This window comes from Lycorma delicatula, chromosome 4 (assembly GCF_047948215.1).
Source record: "Lycorma delicatula isolate Av1 chromosome 4, ASM4794821v1, whole genome shotgun sequence".
Lineage (NCBI taxonomy): Eukaryota > Metazoa > Arthropoda > Insecta > Hemiptera > Fulgoridae > Lycorma > Lycorma delicatula.
In genome coordinates, this window is record NC_134458.1 from 52878226 (window position 1) to 52900583 (window position 22358).

Consider the following 22358-nt stretch of genomic DNA (forward strand, 5'->3'; position numbering starts at 1 on the left):
CTTCCTTCCACACTCCTTATAAAATCTGACCGGGCGCAGTAACGATTTCTACAAATTGTTTGGAAATCCGTTAAAAAGATAATATTTATTATATTTAAGGATTTAAGTTTCTCGGTTAGGATATCAAACTTTAACTGAAAAAATATTTCTAGCGGCAAATAATTAAATATCTAATTTAGTGCACTCCTATTTTATAATTTATTTAAATAAAAGTATTTTGTAAACGTCACCAGTGCAATATAGGCTTTGCGTAGATCAGTTGATAGGCATCCAACCAATCTTATCTCTTAAAATAATTTATTCTTAACAAAATCAAAGCAATGTAAGAAAATTTGTAGTAGAACTAAATTTGTAGTAGAAGATTTGTAGTAGAACGAGAAAAAAAAGCTGAAAATGTACCCAAAAACCTCGTTTTTTTGGCTCTAACTTTAGTTCCTGTGAACCGATTCGCTTGACAATCAGTAGCGCTCCATTCACAATAGGTTTATATTATCTCACCAATTTTCGTAAATCGGTTAAGATTTGCTTCCGGTAGAGACGCAAACGAGATGTAAAAAAAACACTTTGCATTGATTTCTCAAAACAGGATTTATTTTTTTATTTTTATTAATGCTTTATTTTTTAATTAATATTTATCTTTACTGTATTATTATAACTATTGATAATGATTGTTTAAAAATCGATATTAGTATTCGATTTATAAATTGTGTATACTTTTTATAATCGGTTTTGAGCGTTCTCTTCGTTATTGCATATGATTTTACGTTGAAATTTATCATAAATTAAATTTTCAATACAAATAATGACATAAAACCGAAGTAAATAATTCTAAATTAATATATAAAAACACTATTTATTCGACGGGTTAGTTCAGATTAGTTTAAAATAAAGTTATATTAAAAAAAAGCATTTTAAAATCATGATTATATATATCTATACAAATTATAAAATAACAACAAAAGCGGTGAATTTTATTGTTTTTTACTGATTAATGAATTTATTTATTTGGCTTTTTAACAAAAAAATAAATAGTGTTTATTAGAGCATAATATATATTTTATAGATATAAAAAAATTAGTATTAGAAAAACGTATATAAGCCAAGGAAAATCATTATCATTAGAATCAAAACTTATGCCTGTCATTTATTTACTTCTATTTAAAAATTAATAGTTTATCTTATGTGTATTAATATGAATGTATAAATTAATTGTTATAGCATTTAATATATGATTTTTGTATACATTTTAAAAATAAAATTTAAAAACTTACATTTATCAACAGTCGTCTTCACACGAACATTCAGAAATTAAAGAAGATATTTCCAATAAATTAATAATACACGAAGAAACGAAAAGTAAAGGTTGTAGTAGAATAATGATTTATGGAGAAGAAGCGTTAATATTTAGTATTTATATAGTAATTTACCAGCTGCAAGCTTCTGACTGAAGTAATTCAAGAGAGAACAGTGTTTCCCAGTTATACACCTGTTACGTAAGAAAGTAGATACTAGCGCAGTCATTCGTTCATTTACAAAATTATATATATTTTCATCCTTATACAACCAATAATTATATTACATTACTGATATTTCTCAAAAATATAATCATTATAAGTATTGTAGTATCATTATAGTACTGTAAAATTAAAGAAGAATAATAAAATACTTATTATTAATAACGAAGAGGAAAAAAGATTAGAAATTTAAAAAAAAAACAATTATATTAACTTAATGAGAATACGTAAGAGAAAAAATAAAAAATCTCACATTGCATTGAGAAAAGCAATATTAGTTCGATGACGTAACGAATTATCCGGGAGCTAACTCTCCATTTACCAGTAGGGCGAAAAAATATATATATTTTCTTTTATTTATAAGTTCAAAATATTTTAAGAAATTTCTAAAAAATAAATGTATTTTAGAAGATAATCCACATAATAAATACATGAAAAATATTTAAAAAACCTTTAAGAAAGTATTCGACCACTTCGCAAATAAAAAAGTACAAACTAAAGTGGTTTGCAGAAACCTCAAAGATTTAAAATAAAAACAAATAACCGCAGAAGATATTAAAAATGTAGAAAAATTAATGAAATGATCTAAAACATGAAAGGATTTACGTACAAATCCTCTCCCAAAAAGGGAGAAGCAAAATGAACACAAGAAAGAAGAAACACTTTGAAACAATGAAAAATATGTTGGAAAATATTACGAGAAAAAAAATGAAGGTAAATGAAGTCGGTACGCGGTCCTTTAGCTGGCTAAAATATACAGATTGTCCCAAGAAGAAAGGAGAAACTTTCAGAACATGTTCTACTGGTGAAAATAATAAAAAGGTTCATATAAACATAGGTCTGGAAACGCTTTCTTTTCGAGTTACGGCTAGCGGAAAATTTCGCCCGGTTTCAGCTCTTCTAATAAAAAGAAGCCCTATTGTAGTTTTTGGGAATCAAATTAAGGAGTAATGTTGGTGTTTTCATGTGAAATGTGAGCTACAAAATAGGATAAAACAGGTCCCAGAACTGTAACTTCAGTAGTTTACGAAACTATTGGAGGTCCCAAAAATACCCTTTTGGAAGATACCCTTTTAGAGACAACTATCGAGTTATGCAGGAATGCTTAGAAGACAAGGCATGGTTATCAGGCCAGAAGCCACGTTTGGTCTCCTGAAATCGCTGAGATTAGAAGGAATTGCCGGCGAGCTAGATGGGCATGAAAAAGGAGACAAGGAGGTACCTTTGATGATGCTGCCAGGGATCACATTAACTAGAAGAGGCTCCTTAATAAAAGCATCGATAATGCTAAAAGGGCAAGGTGGGTGGAGTTATGTGCCCAAATAGATGGTGAAATAAACGAAATGACCAAATAGATAGGGCAACGGCTACAGGATAGTCAGGAAGAAGTTCGATAGAGCACTTCCTTTCCTGGGTCGCTGCCAGATACAGATGATAATCCGCTCCCTTTTTCATGATGTGGAGAATTTCCTCAGAAAGGAAATTGCTGCAGAAGAAATACATCTCTTCAACGTGGGAGAGCTGAATCTGGTTAGTGAGAGACTGAGGGTGAGAAAGAGTCCGGGGCCAGATGGAATTTCAGCCGAGGTTGGTAAGGCGGCTGCTGACGTGGTGCCGCTTGAGGTTCTAGGTGCTCTCAATCATGCATTGTTACATAGGTGAGTGCCCCCGAATACGGAAATGTGCCACGCTATTCGCTATTCAGGCTGAAGAAGCCTGGCCGTAACGACGGAGACCCATCTGGGTTAACGCCACTTTGCCTCCTCAACACGTTCGGCAGATTCTTCGAGGATCTATTTTAGAGAGGCTGCGGAGCGAGCTTGAAACTTGTGTCGGATTATCTGACCACCAATATGGTTTTCGACCTGGAAGATCTGTTATCGATGTTCTGATGAGGGTCACTAGTCTGATAAAGGATGCTGTTTGTGGCACCAGGTACACGAATAGGTTACCAACGATCGTGCCCCCTGGATGTCAGGGACGCATTTAATAACATAAAGTGGTCAGCGATTCTCCAGGAGCTGAAAAAGAGGAGCATATCACCTTATTTAAGAACGTTGATTCAGGTCTACATCTCTGACCGAAGAAACACAGCATTAACGGAAGACGGGCCGACCGTATTTTTTTATGGGAACTCCTATGGAAAATCGTATATGATGGTCTTCTTAAGCCGGATTGGACGACGTGGTCTTAATGGTTTTTGGCAAATCACCGTGTAGATTAAACATGAAGATGAAGGCCAGTAGATCCGCTGAAATGCGAGGGCATGGCTGGAGGACAAAGGGTGAAGTTAGCCGTGGAGAAGACGGAAGTCCTCATTCCGACCAGAGGTGATTTCCCTGTACGGTTACCCAGTTGCGTCTGTTAAATACCTGGGTGTACGGCTAGACAGAAGAAGGAGATTTACGGTCCATGTCCTCAAAACAGTTGAAAAGGCGGAGAAGATAGCTCTACAGTTCAAAAGACTTATGAGAAATTTAGAAGGACCAAGACCGTGAAAAGGAAACTGCTGGCAACTGTGGTGCAACCCACAGTCCTATGCACTTCCGGTGTGGCTCTCTGATTTGAGTTATTCGAGATGCAGAGAGGCAGTTAATGGGGTCAAAGGAGAATGGCCTATGGGTCACCTCAGCGTACAGGACAGTAACCAGCGATGTGGCTTTCGTGGTTGCTGGAGTACCCCCGTTCCAAAGATACTCGAGAAAGTCGAAAGATGGAGGGGCATCTCGAAGAAGGATCCCTGGAACACCCTGCTCGAGAGCCGGTAGGAGAAGTGGAATGGGACCTCATCCGGACGATGGACTAATGAAGTCATCGCTAAAATAAGATGGTGGTCGAACGGGGATATGGGGAAGTCAATTTTTGACTAACCCAGCTCTTCACCAGATATGGTTCCTTCAACGCCTACCTGCAAAGCAGGAAAAGACGAGGCGACGCTAGATGTATCTACTGCGGCCTTGAGGACACAGTTAGTCACACCTTCTTTGAATACGCTAGGTGGACTGATGAGTGATAACGGGTTTGAGGTGCGCAGCTTTTATTGAAGGGCTGACCGTTGCCACCTTATTAAAAAAGGTTACAGACACCTACAACTAGTTTTATTAGATAAATAGTTTGTTCGGGGTAATATAGACGTTTATTGTTTTACCTTAATGCATGGATTTTCGAAAAATAAAAACCTACTACTCGAATGAATATAACAAGCTTGAGGATTAATATATTTTAAATGGATCTACGGAATTTCAAATAACTGCATTTTATACTAAAAACGTTTTAAATAATTTATGAAAATGTGGTAGATTCTTTACTACAACTCATGGATAATAGAAATAAAGGTAAAGCAGCTTTACCTTTTTTTTTAGCTTAAATGTTATTTGTTTTTAATATGTTAAAGTATTTAAGCCAAAAAAGGTAGGTCTCCTGTTTGTTAATAAAATTTTGAAAATATTTTACTTCAAAAGTACACATACATGGAAATTTAAATATGTACTCAGTCAGGCTGAGAAATGTTAATAGATAACATTTAAATGTTTGTTTTTCCTACAAACAGCTCTGCCGTTTTCATTTTATGACCGGTGTTGTTTCGTGTCAGATCACCTGATCGCAGGCGCTGATGTCTTGATTATGGGGAATAACATACATAAGTACACCTTGATACACATATATTCCATTCTTTTTAAATTACTGCTAACAGATTAACAACAGCCATCATGATAACAGAACAAACTAAAAGGAAATTTTATATATTTCAGTGTATATAAAATTTAGTATTTACGTTATTTCAATACAACTTAATACGATGCAGTGTTTTTTCACGCTTGCGATAAAAAATTAAAGACATAAAGAAAGAAAAACTCTAAATAAATCTAAAAGTTCTTTTTTAATCTCTGTTAGAAAAATGTTCCAAGCGAATCAAAGGAATAAATACTCTTATATTTACCTGATGGTAAAAAAGGCGTTTAAAAGTAAAAGGCGTTTAAAAGTAAAGTAAAAAAGGCGTTTTTTTTTCAGACTATTTTATACCATTTTTATAGCCGGGAGGCTCTGCCCCCTGTGTTCATTAAACTTATGCTTGTGAGAATAATAATGATAAATAAAAATTAAAGCATGTTCAATTTATAATCAGTGTACTGTAATTTCTTCAGAACGACAGTTTGGTCAGTACGACCCCCCCCTCACTAACTGGTTTTTAGATTTCCCTTTGCGGCTTCGCTCGCAAAATATATAATCAGAATTACAAACATAAATTATCTTCACTGTGTTATCAAATCTCACAAAGATTGATATAATAGTGGTAGCAAAAAACGTTAAAAATGTAAAAAAAAACAATTTACGGGTTTTCGCCTTAAAATATTAAAATTTGAAAAATCTAAAAATGGTTTTTAGACGTTTATCTGAATAGTTTTTTTATGCCAAAATCGAGTGAATATCTCCTTATAGTTGGAAATGGGAAAAATTTTCAATCATTGTTTGAAACATTTTTACCTTTCTTCACCCCTTTCATGGTCGAATTCAAAAAATCTAGAAGCTGGTTATTAGATATTACATGAAGATTGCACACACCAATAATCAAGTTGATATTTTCATTTGTTACCGAGAAATTAAAAAAAAGTAAATCTCATTGTTATCCCATTTTAACCCTTTAAACTTGGAAAAAAAATCCTTTCTTAATGTGCACTTACCCGTAAGAACGTGTATACAAATATTCATCAATTTTTCTTCATAATCATTAATCGTTAAATCATTCACGACATGTTTTATATACATAGATATTTGCTTTAAAAAAAAATTGTTTTTAATTTCTAAAAAATGTAGATTAATTGAGGTTTCGTGTGTACATTGTAAGATTTGGTTCGTTAAAAATGAAAGCGTAATTTTAAATCTTACAATACGATTTATTATGTTTTGCTTGCCCGGACATATTACCTTGTTTAAATAATCCCATTATAGGCATAACTTACAGGAATACCTTATGTTTGGTAATATATATCATAAATATTATATAATAATTAAATTTAATTTCACGATACTACTCTGAAGAGTCAAAATCGCCCAGATTAAAGCTTTCGGAATCATAGCTCTCCCTATAAAAATTCTTTCTTTGACATTCATCGAAAATTCCTCCATCTATTATTTGAAAATATTTTTTCAGAGAATTTACAAACAATAAACTTACAGGGAACGTTTTATCAAAATCTGACAATTAATTTCGTAGATATTTGTCCAGAAACTCTTAACATTTAATCGAAAAGTTGTCGTAGGCATTTATGTTTTACGCTAACGATTTCTTTCTTCCGTCTCTATTATCATTTATGATTGAAACTACATACGCTCGGTCAATTTACGGCTCACTCGAATATATTTAAATTGTCACTTTACCTACTGTGTAACTCACTCGTACTTAAGTTCAAATAATTTTTTCGTTTAAATATAAACGAAGCTAATCGATATTCTCGTGTTAATGAATAAACAAGTTTCTTTTCATTATCCTGCAATCTTACTGATTTCCAGAACCTTGTTTAGCTTCCGTTATTTTTTATAATTATGTATATAAAAAGTACATAAAAAAATTGTACATAGGTTTATATCGTTATACCGATCACCAGTGGTGACCTTTCCCGTAGTGTGTTAAGGTTAGGCTTTACACTAGAGTGCTAAATACGCTGTAGTAATGTATAGAATATTTTTATTATCGTCTATTCTATTAATCCCTTTTATTTATCGTACTTCAATCGACTTGTCAAATAAACCAAAAAAAGCGATAAGCAGTACCATTACTTAACTTTCTTAAATCTACATTCATTTAAGATCCGTTTATACAGGTAACCAACCGCTTTCTCTTTCGTTTATATAAACTTATATTAAATATCTATTACATTTAATTTTACTTTCTTTCGTTATAATTACATCGTTTCGTTTATTTCTCTCCGTCAGATCCATTTTAAATATATTCTCCAAATTTTATTCTTATAAATAACAAACAAATTTTTAAAATTCTTTCAAAAAAATTGTTAAAACAAACATATAAAAATTTTTCCTTTATGAATTCAGACTATTTTTATACCATTTTCTAATTTAATTCGATTTATAATTTTAAGAAAATAATTATAATTTATTAATGATTAATTGTAGTAGAAATAACAAAGATGGACCACTGAATGTGAAAATAGGAGGAGAAAAGATTATGGAGGTAGAAGAATTTTGTTATTTGGGAAGTAAAATTACTAAAGATGGACGAAGCAGGAGCGATATAAAATGCCGAATAGCACAAGCTAAACGAGCCTTCAGTAAGAAATATAATTTGTTTACATCAAAAATGAATTTAAATGTCAGGAAAAGATTTTTGAAAGTGTATGTTTGGAGTGTCGCTTTATATGGAAGTGAAACTTGGACAATCGGAGTATCTGAGAAGAAAAGATTAGAAGCTTTTGAAATGCGGTGCTATAGGAGAATGTTAAAAATCAGATGGGTGGATAAAGTGACAAATGAGGAGGTATTGCGGCAAATAGATGAAGAAAGAAGCATTTGGAAAAATATAGTTAAAAGAAGAGACAGACTTATAGGCCACATACTAAGGCATCCTGGAATAGTCGCTTTAATATTGGAAGGACAGGTAGAAGGGAAAAATTGTGTAGGCAGGCCACGTTTGGAGTATGTAAAACAAATTGTTGGGGATGTAGGATGTAGAGGGTATACTGAAATGAAACGACTAGCACTAGATAGGGAATCTTGGAGAGTTGCATCAAACCAGTCAAATGACTGAAGACAAAAAAAAAAAAATGATTAATTATTTCATTATTATTGCTAAAACTATCTGTTTCAGAACTTATTCAAAAAAAAATAAAATTATAAAGAAATATTTTTAAAAAAATTTAATTAATTAACTCCTAAATGAGTATAGAATAAGAACTACAATCCAATAACTATTTCAAAATATCAACTTTTTACTACGCATTTACTCTGTTTACTTAATTTTATTTCATTTGAAGTTTAAAGAAATTCTTTTAATTTCTAATTTACTCCTACATTACGTAGAAAGTTTTTTTTTTTTTTTAAATAAAACAAAAAAAAAGAAAGTAAATAAATTTGTTTTTATATCGCTTAAAAATTTCATTGACATTTCTCTTGGAGTTAAATTTGCTTTTAAATTTTTTTTCCTGTTTAGCGTCCGGGAATCACCGTCAGGTATTAGTTTAGAAGATGAATGAGGATGATATGTATAAGTGTAAGTGCAGCGAAGTCTTGTACAGTCTCAGGTAGACCATTTCTCAGATGTGTGGTTAATTGAAACCCAACCATCAAAGAACACCGATATCCACGATTTAGTATTCAATTCCGTATAAAAGTAACTGTCTTTACTAGGATTTGAACGTTGGAACTCTCGACTTCGAAATCAGCTGATTTGCGAAGACGTTCACCACTAGACCAAGTTCGGCCGTTTGGGTGTTGGTGCTACGATCTTGATGAGGTTGCGGAGTTGTATTACAGATAGACCATTCCATGTGAACGTTTTAGATAGTCTCAAATGAGTTTTATTTTGTATCCGGGGTACCGAGTGTTTTAACCTTGATCCTTCTAAGGCATAATTATGTGCTGACGATTTAGAGTTAACGGCTATTTTCATCATGAGATTTTGCAACATGATATTGATTTAATTCGTAAATGGTCAGTTAATGATAGAATACCGCTTAATTTTGGTAAAAGTTTTTGTAACCTATTCTAGGAAAACCTTTATGATGAAATGCATCAACAGGATTGGTCAGCACTCTATACGTTGTGTTGAGGGAATTTCAGATCTCGTGATGTACCTCGATTCAAGTTAATTTTCAAAGAGCATGAAAGTAGAACAGTCTTCAAGTCCAGAAGAAATTTGGTTTGCTTCTTTGCGTTAGTCGGAATTTCCAATATGCAAATACCACCTTGCACCTATGTAAGGTTATGGTTAGATTTATTCTTGAATATTCTGCTCTCGTCTGGAATTTTGATAAGGACTATACCTATAGTAGTATAGAAGTGACTATTCTATATACTGCTTCTTCATTATGACAATTCTTCTTTTGAAAATTACAAGGACAAGTGTTGTTTTTGGAAGATGTAGCCGCTCAAGGTCAGGCGCATTGTGCGAGAACTTGTCTTTGCTTATAAAACTGTTAATGGGGTTATTGAATGTGATTCGGGAAATATAAGCTTATGATTTCCTTTCTAGTAGGCACTACCTGTATAAATGGTTTAACGGTAGCAGGTTGACCCCTTTAGCAAGAGTTATCAGCAGGCTAAATGAGTATGGTTGGCTGGTAGATATATTTCATGTTAAATCGATGTATTGAATATATTTTAATAGGCTTTCTTACTGGCGTCTCATTATGTTGTCTGTATTATAGTGATTACTCTGTAAAACGATCTATTAAATTATGAAAAATATTTTAATCATCTGTAAAGTTTTCACAAGATTTTATGTTTTTTTTTAAATCTCTTTAAAAAAATAATTAATAAATATTGGTATTCAAGCGAAGTAGAGTTTTTATTACTACAAAAAATATGTATATTTAGTACACAAATTTAGAAAAACAATCCTTAAAAACTGATAAATGAACGGGTATAACACGGAATCCGGACTATGGGAGAATATAACGCTCTGTTTCATTACAGAACGTGGTACTGTACATTAATATGTTGCTTTACATTGTCTGTCCGAGTCTTTCTAGCGGTTGTGAAGTGTGTAAAGTTTCTAATCAGAATTGCTTTCTTCTAATGAAGTTATATGACCAGTCCGTGTGGTGAAACGGAGTGAAGTTGTCACTTGTAGCTCTAAGTTGTCACCTGTACTTCGGCGAGCTGAAAACGTAACTCGTAATTTGGCTGTAAATAGTAAACTACTTCGCTCCTCGGTTTCATTAATAATCCCGGCATGATATGTTTGTTTTTCCTACAAACAGCTCTGCCGTTTTCATTTTATGACCGGTGTTGTTTCGTGTCAGATCACCTGATCGCAGGCGCTGATGTCTTGATTATGGGGAATAACATACATAAGTACACCTTGATACACATATATTCCATTCTTTTTAAATTACTGCTAACAGATTAACAACAGCCATCATGATAACAGAACAAACTAAAAGGAAATTTTATATATTTCAGTGTATATAAAATTTAGTATTTACGTTATTTCAATACAACTTAATACGATGCAGTGTTTCTTCACGCTTGCGATAAAAAATTAAAGACATAAAGAAAGAAAAACTCTAAATAAATCTAAAAGTTCTTTTTTAATCTCTGTTAGAAAAATGTTCCAAGCGAATCAAAGGAATAAATACTCTTATATTTACCCGATGGTAAAAAAGGCGTTTAAAACTGAGGATTACAAACCGTTGGATTCTAACAGAGAATATAAATAACAACACGGTATATTATGTTGCAGACAGTACTAAGTAGGATAGTACAACGGAATGAACCATTAAAAAGAAAAAAAAATTCCATGTGCAGATTAAAACTCCCGTCATCGTTAAAGCAACCGATAACCTTGTAACGCTTTAAGAATATATTGTTTATTTTCCTTTATGTTTTTTTTTTAAATATTTTTTTATGTTTATTTACGACCATATTTTTTTTTTTTAAATTAAGAGTTAATTTTATCTTTTTTTTACATAGTTCTAGAGCAAACTGTAAAATAGGTTAAATGATATTAGAATGGATTTGACTGTTGTAATGAAACAAGGGAAAATAAGAAGTAAGTTATAATGAAACTACACGAATTTAATTTTAAAACTTAATAATAGTCTCGGTAATCCATTAATAAAAACTTTCTTAGAAATTTACAAAGTAAAACAACTGTATTTTCTTACTCCATCAAGGTTTTTTTAGAGAAAGGAAGTAAACGCTTAATTAAATCAAATGCAACATTAGTAATTTCTAAAGAACTAACTAAAAAATAACAAACAAAATCAAAATTTAATCGAAATTACTACAAAATTAATATCTTATTTGATAGTATAGGCAATTAATGCTTTGACACGTTCCATTCATAACTTTTCGTCAACGCGTAATCAACTCTTCATCATCAGCGTAGTTGCTACGGATACTATTTACAGATCTGAATATCCGTTATTGGTTTCAGCAAGGGGCGGGAGTTTCGCTAGTATTTATCGTTCGACTATCAGTGCCATTCCAATTTTAATACTTTTAATTTTTCACCTTCATTTTTCTGAGGATGTCGATCTAGGAAAAATATTTTATTTAGTGACGTAGAAAAACATCAACAACAACAACAAAAAAAGCTGACAACACTGTTGTAGGAATTTCCCGTCACGCAGCTAAAGCCGTGTTCCGGGGAAGTCCTACAATTGAGGGTTGTTTCTGACGCACGTCTTTTTTTTTCTTTTTTCCCCCTTCTCCCCCCCGACCGGATATCTATTTAAATATACACAGTCGGGGAGAGTGTCCTTTTACTCTAAGGGAGCGTCCCCCGCCCGCCGGTTGTATGCCCGGCACGACAGGTTAGCCCCCCCCCCCCGGTCACGGATCTTTTATTTTAAATCGCCTGCCTCTAATTCCCCGCTTCAGAGATGAGGTCCGGCTACGCCACCCCCCATCCTCTCAGCAGGGAACCGGGTCTCGGTCTTTATGCCTTTGCCTCTAATCGGCGGCAACGACCCCACTAAGCACCAAAGCACCCGCAGGAACGCCACCGCCAACCGGGACTTGGTCTTTTATTTATCCCACACTCCCCAGGAGTTCCCCCCCTTCTCAGGAACCCGTACACCTCGGCGTACGGGCTCTCCACGGAGGGACTGTCCTCCCTACCCTACCTTCTTATAACCCCTTCTTCTGTCCTCTTCTTCTTTGGTACGTAAGATTTCCCCGGCAAACCTTCGGAACCAATCCCAGTTATCATTGCTATAGACTAACCAATTAATGAGGTTTTCAGGTGTATGTCCATTATCTGAAATTTCTCTTCTATTAACAGCCCATCTTGGGCATACAAACAAAGTATGCTCCGCATCATCAGTCTCCGGGCAGTAAACACACTGTGGGGTAGGTCTCTTCTCAATTCTAAACAAGTAATGCCCGAAGGAGCCATGCCCCGACAGCAGTTGTGTGGTATAGAAATCCACGTTACCTAGTATATTATTAGTCCAAGTATTTATTTATGTTGGGGATTAGTCGTCTGGTCCAATCCCCAACTCTAGAGCATGTCCATGCATCCTGCCACTCTTGATCAATTAATCCTTCGACCTCCTCTTTGGGAATACCCCTGTATCTAAGTTTTCTTCCTTTAATTTGTAGGTCTATGGGTATAACCTTCGTTAATATACACAACGCGTCGTGTGATACTGTTCTGTATCCGGCGGCCACTCGTAATAGAGCAAGTCTGTGAACTCTTTTTAATTTTATTTTGTTTCTCTGAGTATTTATTGCGCCTACCCATATCGGGGCCGCATACAACATTGCTGATGTGGTAGCCGCAGTTATCAGTCTCCTTATTACCATTTTCGGTGTTCCATGGTTCTGGAAAAGACCTCTTAATGCCTTAATAGAAGGGGTGACCCTGTTGCAAATCATCTCTACGTGCTTGCTAAATCTTAGACTTTTATCCAGCAGAACTCCCAGATACTTTGCTTCTTTGACCTCATTAATTCTCTCTCCTCTAATATTTATATTAAGATTTCTAATAGGTCTTTTGCCAAACCAAACAACAGGATTTGTTAGGGGATATCTGTAGCCTATTTCCTACTAGCCACTCATCGATTATTTGTAACCCCTGATTTGCCTTATCCTCTTGGTTATTAACTTGTCTGTCTTCAACTAGGATGGCAATATCGTCACGTCTTACACACACATAACACACAAAACTTAATTTAAAATATTTACCATTTTATTTAAACATAATATCTTTTTCGTTTATTTAATTCAATTATTCTGACTAAAGCGCGCGCGCAAATATTTAATTCGCGCGGGTGTGGCGGTATTAGCGGCGACGGTCGGCACTAACTAAATCAATGTAATTTCACTGCTTACATAGAAAAAATTTTCGCTTTTACGGTCGACAGACTGGTGCACCCGCAAGGCTAACCTCACAAGGTACCGAGTCGACTGGGCGATCGAGTTTGAGACCCAACCAGACCGAGTTACTTTTTTACACTTTAAATATTATTCATTTAGTTAATTCTACTACTCACGTGTGACGTCACAACATAGCAGACGACTACAACAGCTGTAAGTCAGTGCTACCACCTTTTGAAATATTAACTAAATGAAATAAAATAACTAATTAGTATTTAAAGTGTAAAAAATAATTTGGTTGTCTACTCTGTTGAATTTAAAATTTGCTGGTACAAGAGGACGAGGGAAAAGGGAATTTGACACAGGAAAAAAATAAACTCCAAGATGGTGGACTGCGACAATAGCGCTCCTTGTGGTAACAAGGGTACTATTGATGCAGTATGCCCACTTATTTGCTAGTTTAGACCATTTTTTGGGATGAAGGTGCGATTTTGAAAAAAGGTTTTTTTGCAAATATTGTTATTTTTTAACTGTTAACAATTATTCCTAAGAAACGTATGACCTTAGATACTGAGTATGACCTTGCTCTATAGGTTAACCCCCTTGATTTTTTTAGTTGAAAATTTAACGCCATCAATCCCCCATATATAGAAGTAATCTGACAAAGTTTGAACAAATAACAAAGGACCGATTCAAAATCGGTCCACTAGTTCTGGAGACATAAGGTGATTTAGAAATCAACAGCGAACACACCCAGCTACATACGAACATTAACATCCGGAAAATTTCCATTCGGTTTTTTTGGTTCTTTGTTGTCAAAACGTCAAGATTCGGTGAAAACCGCATATGCCCAAATTGGACCGATTACAATACTTTCTCTTTTAGAGCTTTAGTTCATTAAGTAGTAGTATACTGATGGGGATGTCACTCGTGGCATTCGCATTGGTGCCGAGGCGGACTGTAATATGTCAAAAGCCGAGGTTTCGAAGATGACCTCTGGTAAATCCCATAAGGGCTCGGAATGGAAGGGAGGCGGAGGGTGTCTTCCCCTACGGTGTCAGTACTCAAGAAAGGTTCAAAATAATCAGAAATTGCTTCTTTTTTTTAAATTTACACTTTACTAAATGATTTATTTTAAAATTGACCGTGTTTAAGGAAGTTTATTCTTTTTATCCCAAAATAGTAAGGTACTACTCGTAGGAATCGCACATAATAAATATGATGTTTTTCAAGAGTTAAAATGTTCTACGTCTCCACCAAAATACATTTTCGGCTACCTTGACCCGTTGTTAAAAAAGACCCAATTACAGACAACTCAGGTATTAATATCAATAATAAATATTGTCGCGTGGTTCGCGGCTCGATCAGGATATTGAGAGGTTGACAATTTAGAATGTTTGTATAATTACAGTTTATTGGTTTAAAATGTTCATATTTACAACCAGACAAATTAATAATAACAATTGTGAAAAATTTGTGAAAAATGTGAAAAAAAGTAGTAAACGATAATAATATTACATGTTAATAAAAGCAAATCAAACAATTAATACATAAAATAATACACGGAATAATATACAATATAATCAACAAAGAGTAACATTCTTAATATTGCACATCAAATAGTGATAAATGTCAGTAGTAAATAATAGATACAGATTACTCACAAGAGAATTCAAAATAAATAATCGTTCGGAATTTCTTCCAGGTAGATAAATATAATACTAGAATTCAGATCCATCAACAGAAGAAACCGCTAGTCTTAACCCTTTTTAACCACTAGTCATGTATTAACAATCGTATAAAGTTCACTTATAAATACCTTTGCTGTCTACCGTAACACTTTATGAATGAAGTTTACTGTATTATTTCTTTCACTTATACGAGAGTAAGTCAATTATTATCCGCAATTTAGTTACATTTTTGTTTATGTTGGTAGTACTGTCGTGTTCCGTAGACGACGCATGCGTGGTTTAATTGTTGTTATGTCTGTGCAGATGCTGCTAGGTTAGTTCCATTATCGCTGTCCTGCCGTTAGCCATGGCTACTCCGCTTTCTGTTGTGTTTGCACCAAAGAAGAGCAACGTTCAGTGATCCGTTTTTTGTCGGAAGGTGTATCAGGGGCCGAAATTCATCGAAGACTTTCGGTACAGTACGGGAACAGTGTGTTGCCGCAACGGAGTGTCTACGAGTGGATTGAAAAATTCAAAAACGGTCGCACAAGTGTTACGAACGACGACCGTTTACCGCCACAAATGAGGAAAACATTGAGCGTGCACGTGACATGGTTTTCTTAGACAGACGAGTAACTATCGATAAAGTGGCACATCTTCTGTGTAATTAGTCACGGTTCTGCCTACGAAATCATCCGCAACAGACTTGGGTTTCATAAAGTTTGTGCAAGATGGATCCCAAAAGAACTCACACAGTTGCATAAACAAACACGCTTGGACATCTGCCAAAAAAACATTTGGATCGCTGTGGTAACGAACAGGACATCTTCTTAGACAAATTCATCACAGATGACGAAACACGGATCCATCATTAGAGCCGGAGAGTAAACGACAGAGTATGGAATGGAAAAATCACAATTCGCCCTGCAAAAAAAAGTTCAAGACCCAAACGTCCGCAAGAAAACTGATGCTTACGTTTTTTTGGGACTCACAAGGCCCGGTACTGGAATATTATGAGGAAAGGGGCACGACAATAAACAGTGCGCGTTAAAGTGAGATACTTACTGCCAAGCTGATGCCTGCAATTCGAAGCAAACGCCGAGGACTGCTGTCGAAAGGTGTTGTGTTGTTGCATGACAATGCCCTTCCATATACTGCTGCCCACACTGCGGAAACGCTCCAGAAACTCGACTTTGAAGTACTGGCTCGTCCTCCGTATAGTCCTGATCTTTCCCCTACTGACTACCGCTTGTTTGGTCCACACAAAGAGGCATTAAAGGGCTGTCGATTTAACTTGGACGAACCAGTAAAAGAAGCGGTGCATTCCTGGCTCGCAGCTCAACCGAAAACCTTCTTTCATGAGGGCATCAGGAAGCTTGTGAAACGATTGGCCAAGTGCGTTGAAACGCAAGGGGAATATGTTGAAAAATGATGTACATGTAAGTTTCCCATTTGTATTGCAATAAAATTTATAACTACATTGAGGATAATAATTAACTTACCCTCGTTATTTTACTGTAACTCACCGATAGTATTTCTTGTTTACTGGAATTACTCGTGGCGTCATCTTACTCGTATCAAACTGAACTGTATTCAACATTCTCCTTGTTGGACTGACGTCTCGCAGACTGACGCCCACACAACGCAGCCTCTGCTCGCTGAACTCCTCGCAGAACTGCCCTTGCGGGACTGACACCTTAACGTCTCACAGACTGGTTCTAATTGAACTCATTTTATGCTAATCTTACTGGACTATTTATACTTCTAGCCTCTTTATCTGCCAGACCTAACCCACGTTGAAGCGTGAGAACAGTCGACCGAGGCTTTTGTAAATTCCAAACCTGGTCTCTTCTCACCATACAACAGGTGTTCATTGTGCGTCAGCGGGCAGTATAACAAAGGACGATTGTTAAACGGACCTATTCTTTACAAAAAGGGTTCTCCTTTTTGTTCCTTTCTGGATTCCTGCAATTATTATATTTTCTATTATTTTAATAATTGGTAGGAATCCATTACTCAGACCCGCTATACCGATCTTGTTACAATATATTATAGACTTTGTAAGTGTTTTATAAAGTAGAGTAGAGAGATTCACAGGGTCATTATGAAAGAATGGTTGAGTTTCAAAAGTTAAAATCAAGATATCAGTGAGTTTTTCAGAAATTATGTTGGTAGAAGTGGTAGTATATATATATATATATACTACCTAAATACTTAGGTAGTATACTACTAAAATTCTCAAAAAACTACTACTAAATAAAATAGCACTATATATAGAAATATAGCAACATATATAAAATCAACACTACATTCATATTAACTTTAAATTCATAACACTTCATATATGCATACAATCACATACATACACCCAAAAAATCTAATTTTCACTTGTAACATCATTAGTGGATACTTACAACATGGTTAAAAAAACAGTTATAAAATAATGGTGGTGTTTAAAGCATAAATTAAATAAAAACAAAAATTCTAACAGTTATGATATTATTTTTCAAATTCTCAATTTCAAAAAGGTTTTTACACAGTCAATAAATTCCTACATGCACATCTTTCATCGCTTGGTAAATATTAAGTTGATGTTCAGTTTCTGTCGAAAAAATTAGCATATTGTTTTTTATTGTTTTAACCACTTTCTTAATTCATTCCTTTAACTGATTCAGGCCATGTAATTTAGGCTTCTTGGACCGTATCGTTTAGGACCTTCTCAAACTATCCATTTATTTGTAGATTTTTTTATTCAAAGACCGGCTAAAGAATGAATTAAAGTTGAAATGCTGATTACGGTTAGAAATAAATTTGATGTACATTTTTGTGTTCATCCGATTGCGATTGAGGAAAGCAATAGTTATTTAGCATATCAAGATAAATATTTTTTTACCGGTCTTTTCAGACTAAATATTATATGATTAAATATTTAATCATAATAAAGCGATTATAACAGTACATAAAAATTTATAACATTAACTTTCATTTAACATGACTGTACTAAACAGTTGTTAATTCACATGACCTCTTGTTACATCAGTTCAACACTATGTTGCAGATTCATGGACTTTAATTAATAACACAATTTAAACATATTATTTATCCTTTATTACACTGTAATGTTGAATAAATTCTTAAAACTAACATACATTCGTAAGTGATGTGTTCTGTTCATGTCTGTATGTTGATGAATGAATAAAGAATAACTTAAACAATTACAATAATACAGTTAGACATAATACATAAATCTCAGCTGGTAACTAAGCAGCAATATAATATAAACAAACTTGTTTATATTGAGATAAAGAGAAACAAGAAATAAATATTTATTTATGTTAAATAGGAAGAAAAATAAACACGGAACTGAACAAACTGCCCACCAAAAAATCAAATAATGATTTTTTCCTCCTTTAATATTACAACGACATTTACAAGTAATAACATCAACAATGTTTGAATTGTAATTTCAATTGAAATAATATAATTGTAGATATATTATACAGTATAGACAATAAAGGTAATACAAAATAAAAATCTACAGAGTATCATATCTTAACAATAAACAAGTTACAATTGTATATATATATATATATATATACATATATAAATTAACAATAGAAATATAATGTAGTAAGATCATGTAATTTAGATATAGTCATATAGTCATAATCTCACAAAAAATTACAATGTGCATACTGCCACAATATCATATTAGGAGTAAATGCCTAAATCCATGTTTAGACCAAATTGCTATCACTCTCAATTCACAAATAATATATATATATATATAATTTATTTAATTATACATTGAATCATAAAGCTCATCATATATAAATCGGTTTACAACCCGTATTTACTTGTAATAGTTATAAGTAATTACATAATTTAATGAATGATCTGATTATCTTAATCAGTATGTACCTAGCATCGCATAGATCTAGGATTTCTTTGATAATGTTGTTGATGGAGCCTTATGCGTTAAGATGTATCCATTGGCCAGGACAATCATGATGTCGATGGGAGCTTATGTGTACATTATCTAGGGTAGACAAATCCTCTAGATTAGTTGTACCTAGCATCGTATAGATCTAGGATTTCTTTGTTAATGTTGTTCGTGAAGTCTTATGCACCAAGATGTATTCATTGCCCTGAGTAATTGTGATGCCGATGGGAAATTGTACCTAGCATCACATAGCTCTATGATTTCTTTGTTAATTTTGTTCATGAAGACTATGTGTTAAGATGTATAACCTTTATATCATATTAACTAATATAAATAAAGATTGAGAATCCAATCCTCAATCAAATGATGGATAAACCATCTCGGTACCTCAATGCAACCAAAGCAGCCTATATAATCTAAAGCCTATGTAGCCAGTAATGTATGTATATATGTTGTATGTATTTGTACGTTTGTATTGTATGTATTTGTATCTGTATGTTGTATAATAGTCTGTATATTACATAGGAGTATGGGAGCAATATGAAAGTGAAAATAGAATTACATTATTATAAGTATGCAACTTAAAATACACATTAAAACAGTATTTAAGACCATATCAACAAGCATATAATGAAAGTACAAAACAAATGAAATTACATGATAATACAGTACCATAAATAATAAATCAAATAAAATATTGTTACAAATATTATTACAACCTTGAAAAATATGTTATTCCTTTTTAAGATATATTATTTTAATTCAATCCTTTACGATCGGTAGTAAACATAGTTTATGTATACGTCTTTTCAGTAGACCTTTAGCAGTATTTACATCAGCCACCCTCACTAGATTGTCAGAACCAGGATAAACTCGGCGACAATGCTGTGCTTCTATTGCATGGGAGTGCAATCTTCATCGGTTATCAAAACTAAATCTCCAACAGCAAGATTACATGAGGGAAAATGCCATTTATTATATTGGTGTAAATATTGCAAATAATCTTTAGACCGATACTTCCAAAGAGACTGAATAAGTTTTTGAAGTACTTTCCAGCGTCCTGAATAACTGACTTCAATTTTATGATGACTGGGCTCAGGCAACGATGTAAGTGAAGACCCAATAAGAAAATTTCCTGGAGATAGAGGCTCTGAATCTCTATGGTCTGTAGAAACAGAGAATATAGGATGGCGGTTAAGACAAGCCTCAATCTGCATTAAAATTGTTTATAATTCCTCAAAGTGAAGAATCACTTGACCAATAACACGACGCATGTGATGTTTAACAATTTTAATTGCGCTTTCCCACAAGCCACTAGAATGGAGAGATGCGGAAGGAATGAACGACCAATTAATACCTTGTTTTGTTGAAAATGATTGAATGTCCATTTTAAAATTGTCTGATCTAAAGAGTTGATATAAGTTATAAAGTATGTTTTTTAACAGAGCAAAAGTAGTACCATTGTCAGAAAAGATTTGATAAGAAAATATTTATGGTATACATTATTTCATTTTATTTAATTCAATTTCGTATACATATTGTTTATAAAAGACGTTTCAAGAATTCAGGGGATGGTCCCCCTCATCGAAATAAAAAAAAAACTTCGTATAAACCTCTGTCCGGGAACGCTTAGTTTATCGGCTATCGGCCAGTTTGTATTTTTAACATAAAAATTTATTTCTCAGAAATGGTTAATCGTATCGAGCTGACATTTCCTATACCGCTAGGGTACCTAGAGGTTTATTTGTATAAAACTAATGAACCTGATCTCTCAATCCATTCAAAGTGGCGGCCATGTAAACTTTCTAATTGTTAATATCTTTGCAACCACTGGTTTATTTAAATCTTATGTTATACAGAAATTTTAAGCGTTTTGTGTCAAAGAAAATGAAGCCTTATTTATTCAAATTCGTTTATAAATAACAAAGTTATAGCAAAAATTCTTCAAGTGAGTCACTCCAGATTTAAAACCAGTTTTCATTTCCTCCCGAATAAAATTAAATAACTGGATACGATCTCTACCGGAATAATTTTATTAATGTTATCATGTAATAAATAATAATAATAATAATTTAATAATATTGGAAATATACTTGTATAAGGGAAGCTTTTCGAATACCACGATTTAAACAAACAACCGAATCAAGATTTGTGGGCACCGGAGTATTTAAAATCGACCGACAAAATTTCATCAATTTTGGTCGAATGAAAACTAAAATTGTAACTAAGTTGTCGATAACGGTACTGATCACAATTCCTTAAGAATGTCAAATACTACGCCCGACGAGTATCTTAGGCTATGTAGATTTGTTTATGAATTCATTCCAAATTTTTGAAAATGGCCTATGAATGATTTTTAAGACTAAAAATTGTTTTCAATCTATCCGATTACGATGAGTACGCTGAATATAATGACTTATAACCTTTTTGTATAATGAATCTTATGAAAACAAAGAAAAATTTCAGTCGATGATATTTGATACTTGACTGTTTTGCTCTAAAGTTAGATTTAAAAAGTGATCTCTCGTTAATTTATTAGTCTTTATTGTAACAGAGAAATGAATGTGGCGCCGAATGATAAATGTCAGATGGCAAGAACATGTCACAAATGAAGAAGTATTAAGGAGAATCGGAATGTATTAAGAAGAAGTATTAAGGAGGGAGCGGGAAAATGCTAAATGTGATTGAATATTAGTGGATGCGATAGAAGGCTTGGTGAATGGAAGGAAAGAAGAGATTTCAAATGATGAATGGGATTACGGGATAGGGAAAATGGAAACGAAGTGGTTAGCAAAAGGTAGAACAAGAGAAAAGAGAAAGAAGAGGGAAAATATGCGGATACAAAGAGGTTAGCAAAAGATAGAACAAGAGGTTGCAGCCATGCTGCTGCAGTAATGGCAGAACACTATGAATGAATATTGTAATAACCAAATTTTCGGGTTGTGTGTGAATTCCAAAATAAAAATATAAATTTCTTTTCTTTTTTTTTGTTAGTAATAATATTGATTATACTAAATATTAAAAAAATTTGAGAGAAGAATATTTTTTTTTCAAACAGGCCTGCAGAGGACCACGTAAATATCATTTGAATTCCTTCTGTTCTGATTTTTCCTCTTTCTAGTCTAGAATTCTTTATTCTTTCATTATGCTGTATTCTTCACTCTTCAGTCCAGCACATACGCTCTCTTTTCTTTTTTGATATTTAACATATTGCATAAAAATAAATTTATT

The 22358-nt window shown here is 33.6% G+C and overlaps 1 protein-coding gene and 1 long non-coding RNA gene across 2 annotated transcripts in view; one reads left to right on the top strand and one right to left on the bottom strand.

Moving 5' to 3' along the window:
• The window catches only part of LOC142323392 (alpha-tocopherol transfer protein-like), a 77737-nt gene extending 76277 nt beyond the window's left edge, over positions 1-1460 (bottom strand). The window contains exon 1 of the mRNA XM_075362957.1: positions 1272-1460. The gene's annotated coding sequence lies outside the window, so the exon portion shown is untranslated. The remainder of the gene's footprint in view (positions 1-1271) is intronic.
• Positions 1-22358, top strand: part of LOC142323393 (uncharacterized) — a 101914-nt gene that overhangs the window by 55998 nt on the left and 23558 nt on the right. The gene's annotated exons all lie outside the window — the stretch shown is intronic.